General features: G+C 38.5%; 1 protein-coding gene and 1 long non-coding RNA gene across 3 annotated transcripts in view; both read right to left on the bottom strand.

Annotated features, from left to right (window-relative positions):
• Positions 1–7,601, bottom strand: part of UBE2G1 (ubiquitin conjugating enzyme E2 G1) — a 130,268-nt gene that overhangs the window by 93,286 nt on the left and 29,381 nt on the right. The window lies entirely within an intron of this gene.
• LOC111820507 (uncharacterized) lies at positions 2,638–6,124 on the bottom strand. The gene is made up of 3 exons (XR_002824060.1): positions 6,089–6,124; positions 4,439–4,532; positions 2,638–2,666 (listed from the first exon to the last, which is right to left on the bottom strand). It is a non-coding gene; the product is annotated as an uncharacterized LOC111820507 (long non-coding RNA).

Here is a 7,601-nt window from a genome sequence, read left to right as displayed (position 1 = left end):
TAAGCCAAAAAAAAAAAAAAAAAACCCCGCTGCTGTCAAGTCAATTCCGACTCACAGCAACCCTACAGGACAGAGTAGAACTGCCCCATAGTTTCCAAGGAGCGCCTGGTGGATTCGAACTCCTGACCTTTTGGTTAGCAGCTGTAGCAGTTAACCATTACGCCACCACGGTTTCTGGAAGCTCCACAGACACATCTAAACTCCCTGAGGGACAGAGTTGCTGGGCTGAGGGCCGTGGGGACCACAGTCTCGGGAACATCTAACTCAATTGGCATAACATAGTTTATAAAGAAAATGTTCTACTTTCTACCTTGGTAGTAGCGTCTGGGGTCTTAAAAGCCTGTGGGCAGCCATCTAAGATAGTCCACTGGTCTCACCCCTTCGAGAGCATGGGAGAATGAAGAAAACAAGATACAAGGGAAAGATTAGCCCAAAGGACTAATGGACAACAACTACCATGGCCTCCACCAGATTGAGTCCAGTACAACTAGATGGTGCCGGGCTACTACCACTGACTTCTCTGACAGCGATCACAACAGAGGGTCTTGGACAGAGCTGGAGAAAAATGTAGAACAAAATTCTGACTCAAAAAAAAGACCAGACTTACCGGCCTGACAGAGACTGGAGAAACCTCGAGAATATGGCCCCCGGACACCCTTTTAGCTCAGTAATGAAGTCACTCTCGAGGTACACCCTACAGCCAAGGATTAGACAGCCCCATAAAACAAAATGAGACTAACGGGGCACAACAGCCCAGGGACAAGGACTAGAAGGCAGGAGGGGATGGGAGAGCTGGTAATAGGGAACTCAAGGTTAAGAAGGGACAGTGTTGACATGTCATGGGGTTGTTAACCAGTGTCATAAACCAGTATGTGTACTGTTTAATGAGAAACTATTTGTTCTGTAAATCTTCATCTAAAGCACAACAAAAAAAAATTTTTAAATAAACAAAGGTTGACTTTGCAATAAAGTTAATTTTAATTTTAAAAACTAAGAGCATACCAAATTATCCAGTTTTTTTCCTCTGCTTACCAGCTTTTTTTCATATCAACATTCCTATGTTTTTCAAACATATTCTCTTGCCTAATTAAAAAACAATTTCTTTATATAGTTGACTACTCTGCCATGTTTATTTGTTTTACCCTCTCACTCTTTTCCCTTTCCACCCACCTCACCCACAAACTTCTAAAGGACTCATTGGAAGAAAAACCAAATTGTGCTTTAAGAAATATCTTATTTGGATTTAATTATAACCTAAACTATTTATCCCATATACAGACACTACCCTTCCCACCTAATAGTGCATGCTGTTACCTGAAATATCTTCACCAACATTTCTGTCTTACATCTTCAAGGGTCATCCCAAAATACTACGTCCTCAATGAAGCCTTTTTTGCAGAAGGTAATCTCCTCTTCTTATGATTACCTACAGCATCGTAACTTTTATCTTTCACATGGCATATTACTTTCCATAGTTTGATATGCCTTTAAACTATAGGATCCATGTCTAAACTCATTTGTTCTATATCTTAGAATATTCTGTTTTCAAATGTGGAACACTCAGTTATCAAATGAGGGATGTTGGAAAGCATAATTTTATGTAAACAATTTAGGTCCAAAGGCATTTCAGACAGTAAATTTTAAATTATTTTCAATAATAAGTGTTTGATTCAAATCAACTCCTCTTTAACTTTCCCTAGTTTCCACCTTTCCCAGATCATTTAAACGTCTCCTAAAAAGTTTTCACATTCTAAGTCTTGACTTACCAAATTAATCTGCCTTGGTCTTATTACTTCTTCCCCAACCACCCAGTCAGAACCTAGGATTCTGTAGCACCAAGATCTGATTCTCCATCAGAGAAATCCTGTCTCTTTGACATAAGATCTGGACTCTCTAATCAGACTTCTTCATTTCTCCCTCTTCCACCCTTCCAGCCCCTTGACCAAAAAACCACACCCAATGCCTTCAAGTTGATTTCGACTCAAAGCAATCCTAGAAGACAGAATAAAACTGCCCCATAGGATTTCCAAGGAGTGGCTGCGGGATTCAAACTGACAACCTTGCGGTTAGCAGCTAAACACTTAACCACTGCGCCATCTCACCCTTAAAACTGACAGTGATAGTGATATATTTATTGATTTTAAATGTTCTCAATTTAATTTCAAAATATAAACATATCTAAAGTCAGTGAGAGTTTCAGTAGATTTCCCAAGTATGTCCAGGTTCCAACTCTCCCTCTACAACTGGTCCAAAAACTGCAGATATCACTTATATGAATATATTTGGATTTCTCTGCTACTCCCATTGTAACCAAAGTATAAGAATTCCATTTTCTATTAGAATGTTACAATTTTGTTACAAAAACTTTTACCCTGCAACTATAAAGAATAACAATGAGTCTGTGAAACATCTTATAATAACATGGATGAATCTGGAAGACATTATGCTGAGTGAAACAAGTCAATCACAAAAAGACAAATATTGTATGGTCTCACTTTTATAAAAAGTATAAGTATACACACAGAAAACAATGTTCTTTGATAGTTACCAGGGATGGAAGAAGGAATCGCTTTCTAGATAGTAGACACTTGTTATTTCTGGTGATGGGAAAGGCCATACCCAATATGGGTGAAATCTGCATAACTTCTCCAAGGTAAATGAAGACACTAAGAAGTACGCAAGAATAAGGGATAATTTTGGTAAATGCTGTAACATAATTTCGCAACAACGGTGATAAAGACCAAACAAATAATGTGTGTGGTTACATAAGCAGATATGTATACATGCATGGGTACAGGAAGGCACATGTTGAGTATAGGAGCATGCATGTATAGGTGTATCTGTAGGCATACATATAGAAATGTTTGTGTGTACTGGATGTATATTTATACACATAATAAAGCACATAGGGGGCATAGTTACGGATACTTCCTAGATATAACCAAACACCTTGTGGAATTGTTTTATTGGGTTTGAGGGCACAGGACCATAGTCTCGTGGGACAACTCGGTCAACTGGCGTAACATAGATTCATAAAGATAATGTTCTACATCTTAGTTTGGTGAGTAGTGTCTAGGGTCTTAAAAGCTTGCAAGCAACCATCTACGATAAAAACTACTGGTCTCTACTCATCTAGAACAAAGAGAATGAAGAAAACCAAACCCCAAAAGAAGAAACTAGTCCACAGGACTAATAGCCCACATGAACCACGGCCTTGTCTAGCCTGAGACCAGAAGAGTTAGACGGCACCTGGCTACCAGTACCAACCGTTCTGACCAGGGACACAACAGAAGGTCCCAGATACAAAGAAAGAAAAATGTAGAACAAAACTCAAATTCCCAAAAAAAGGTCAGATGTATTGGACCAATAGAGACTAGAGGAACCTCCAAGACTATACCCTAAAATATTCAATGCCACAAAACAATTTGTATAAAAATTGCTAAATGGGACAGGGATTACAATAGAGGGTCCCAGACAGAGCTGGAGAAAAATGTAGAACAAAATTCTAACTCACAAAAAAAGATTAGACTTACTGGCCCGACAGACTGGAGAAACCCTGAGAGTACGTCCCCCCACACACGCACCCTTTTAGCTCAGTAACAAAGTCACTCCTGAGGTTTACCCTTCAGTGCCAAAGATTAGACAGGCCCATAAAACAAAACGAGACTAAAAGGGCGCACCAGCCCAGGGGCAAGGACTAGAAGGCAGGAGGGGACAGGAAAGCTGGTAACAGGGAACCCAAGGTCGAGAAAGGGAGAGTGTTGACATGTCGTGGGGTTGGTAAGCAATGTCACAAAACAGTACGTGTACTGTTTAATGCGAAGCTAGCTTGTTCTGTAAACCTTCATGTAAAGTACAATAATGAAAAAAATTATTTTAAAAAATTGTTAAATGGGAACCTAATTTGCTATGTAAACTTTCACCTAAAACATAATAAAATGTTACCAGAAAAAAAAAAACTTTTACCCAAATATTAAAGAAAAACAAAACACTTTTTTTAAAGCCATAACAAAAGTGGGAAAATAAAGACAATAATTTCAAATTCTCATGGACTTTAGACTTTCTGGAGCCATGGAGGCTGGATGAACCCCTGAAACTATTACCCTGAGATAATCTTTAAACCTTAAAATATCCCCTGAAGACTTCTTAAAACCAAGCAACAGTTTAGCTTAACTAGTAAGGAATGTCCGCCTTGAGTGTTGTGTTTGTTCAAGATGTATGTATATGGAATCAAGCTGACAACAGCAACTCAAAAGATTAGATACGAAACTTAGGGGGCAGTATGGAGGAGGAACAACTCAGAAAAGGAGGGTAAGAATGGTTGCACAACTCGAATGTAATCAATGCCACTGAATCGTACATGTAGAAACTGTTGAATTGGTGTGTTTTGCTTGTTATATTCTCAACAACAAAATAAATAAATAATTTTTAAAATTACAGTTTTTCTGATTACAGCTATGAAAATTTTGTCCTTTTTGGCTGTACTTAAGTTGATTATCTTGTGAGAATGGCATTACTGGTAGTCAGGATTTCTGGAAAGAAAAGATGGTATAACTAGTAATCACTGATCTATTTGGCTCAAGTGAAAATCACTGTTTACAGAATATTACTCACACAGGTAGTTTAAGGAAACTGTAAATCATATTGTAACATACAAACATTACAACCTTAACAACTGCATATACGATATTTTTACAGTTACCTCTACAAGTGACAATAAAAATACCGAGCACTTACTATGTTCTGTAATCATCATACAAGTATTAATTTATTTAATCCTCACAAAATCCTATGTACTAAAATCTTCCACATTTTACACAAATCTACCCTTCTACTATGTGAATCTCAGCTCATATACTTATTACTCCACCTTCTCACCTGTTACTCTGGATGAACTTCCATGTTCTTAGCTAAGGCTTCCAAATTGGCCAGTAATTAGATCCCATCTCCGTTCCCCTACTCAGACATTGCTCCAGAAATTCCTACCTTCTCTTGTGTCATCAATTCTTCCTTCTCTGCTGAATTCAATCCCATCAACAACAAACATGCTATCATTTCTCCAACCTTTTCAAAACAAAAATGAGGCCACATCCCCTCCAGGTCCTGCCCCATTTCTCTTCTCCCCTTTACAACACAACTTTTAAGAGTTATCTGCATTCCCTATCTCCAATTCTTCTCCTCCTGTTCTCTCAAACGCATACCAGTCGGGCTTTTGCCCTCATCACTCCACTGAAACTGTCCTTTCAAGTCACCATTCACCTCTAGTGTCACTATCGGTCCTTATCTTACCTGACCTATTATTTGACACAGCCAATCTCCCCCCTTCCATAAATTTTTTTTTTTTCACTTGGCTTAAGGCCACAATATTCTGGTATCACTCTAACCTCACTGACCACTCCCCTCATAATCCTTCACTAGTTTCTGGTAATTTCTCTGACTTCTTAATGCTAGTATGCCCCAAGACTCTGTCTTTAATTCTCTTCTCTTTATCTATACTTACTCCCTCATCGATCCTACTTATTAGCCTCATGGCTTAAATACAATCTAGATGCTAATAAATTCCTGTTAATTTCTCTAAGCCAACCATTTCACTAAATTCCAGGTCATATATGATAAACTGCCTATTTGATTTCTCTACTTGACAAATGTCTAGCAGGCAATTCAAAATTAGCATGTTCAAAACTTAGTCACTGGTAATCTCTCCACCTTGTCCTACAGTGTTTTTCATCTCAGTTAATGCCAATTCCATTCTTTCAGCTGCTCTGGCCAAAAACCTTGAAGTCATCCTTGACACATTCTCTCTCAAACATAACCACCCTTCAAAAATCTGATCCACAGCTCTGCTTATAAAATACATCCAAGAATTCAACCACTTTTCTCCACTGCCACCATCCAATAACATATCTCATCTGCCTTACTGCTAAAATCTCAAAACCACTCTATTTGCTTTTGCTCTTGTCCCCCCTGTAGTCTATATTCTCAACATAGCAAGCCAAGAGTGAACCCATTAAAATGTAAATCAGATCATGCCACTCCTGGCTGAAAAATCTCTAATGGTTTGTCTCAAAGTAAAAGCCAAAGTTCTTACCTATAATGGTCACACTGTTTCCTCCACTCTTCGCTGTTCCTCTGACATACCAGGCCTCTCCCACCTCAGACCTTTGTACTTATAATTCCCTCTGCCTGGAAAGCTCTACCCGCACCCCCCCCCCCCAATTTTCATTCTCTTTCCCTGCTTTATTTTCTCTCCAGGACACTTATCACTATATAACACATCACATTTTTTAACTTAATTATTTAGTTTATTATCTGTCTTCCCACACCAAATGTAAACTCTGTGCCAGCAAGATTTTTATGTTCTGCTCTTCAAAGTATTACTAGCTTAGCACAACGGTTAAGTGCTCAGCTGGCAGTTTGAACCCAAGGCTGGGAGAAAAGACCTGGAGATTTGCTCCAGTAAAGTTAACAGACTAGAAAACCCTAAGAACAGTTCTACTCTGTCACATGAGGTCACTGTTAATCAGAAATTTACTCAACGGCACTGAACAACAACACGCTTAGAAAAGTAAGCACTCAAATATTTGATAAATGGTTGTAGAATTAAATCTGAAGATTAAATTTGGTTTGTCAGTACTTTCAATTTAAAGTGCTGTGTAAGATAATTTCCACATGGCTTAAAGTCCTAAAACTTTAAAACAAGCCCAATCCCTTTTTTCCTATATAACAGGGTAGGAGATTTCACTCTAGTCTTCTTCCAACCGTTTTTCCAGAAGAAAAAATATGTAACTAGTAAATTTCTCTTCGGTTGCAACAGGTATGAACTCTGAAGACTAAAGCTCTAGGGATGTCTCTGGAAAAAACTAGCAATGATTATTGGCCAAAAGAAAAAACACTGAGCCAACAAATACTTGGGTACTTCAGCAGGTTTCTAAAACAGTGCTAAGTCCTTTGTTCATTGAAAGCAGAGCAAGGTAATCCTCAACAGTAAAGCAAGTGAATATGAGGAATAAATATTATAACAAGAAAACAAGCAAAAACAGAGCTACTAATACCAACTGACAGTGTAACTAACAATTTGTACCTCAAAGAATCTACAGCAGTAAGAAACATAATCAAGCAAGCAGTAATATGCAAAAAGTTCACAATACAGCTTGCCCTAGTACTAAAGCAAGTGTCGAATTAAAAGGACTAGATCTCAAAAGTTATTTTAATCCTAGTATTTAAAAAACAAACAACAACAAACCCTTAGCCCAACCATGAAGTACACGAATGACCTAGGAAATTGGCAAAACAAAAAGCCCTAACTATAGGACCATGAATAATCCCAATTATAAAATTTCTTTCACATCTCATTTTTATCTTGAAAATTAAATTTTTCCCACAGCTACCAAGGCCTCCACCGGACTGAGTCCAGTACAGCTAGATGGTGCCCGGCTACCACCGACTGCTCTGACCAGGATCACAACACAGGGTTCTGGACAGAGCTGGGGAAGGATGTAGAGCATAATTCTAACTCACAAAAAATAGACCAGATTTACTGGCCTAAAGGAGACTGGAGAAACCTCGAGAGTATGGCCCCCAGACACCCTTTTAGCTCAGTG

The sequence above is a fragment of the Trichechus manatus genome, unplaced genomic scaffold, assembly GCF_000243295.1.
Source record: "Trichechus manatus latirostris isolate Lorelei unplaced genomic scaffold, TriManLat1.0 scaffold00040, whole genome shotgun sequence".
Taxonomy (NCBI): Eukaryota; Metazoa; Chordata; class Mammalia; order Sirenia; family Trichechidae; genus Trichechus; species Trichechus manatus.
This window is presented reverse-complemented; position numbering and strand designations above follow the sequence as displayed.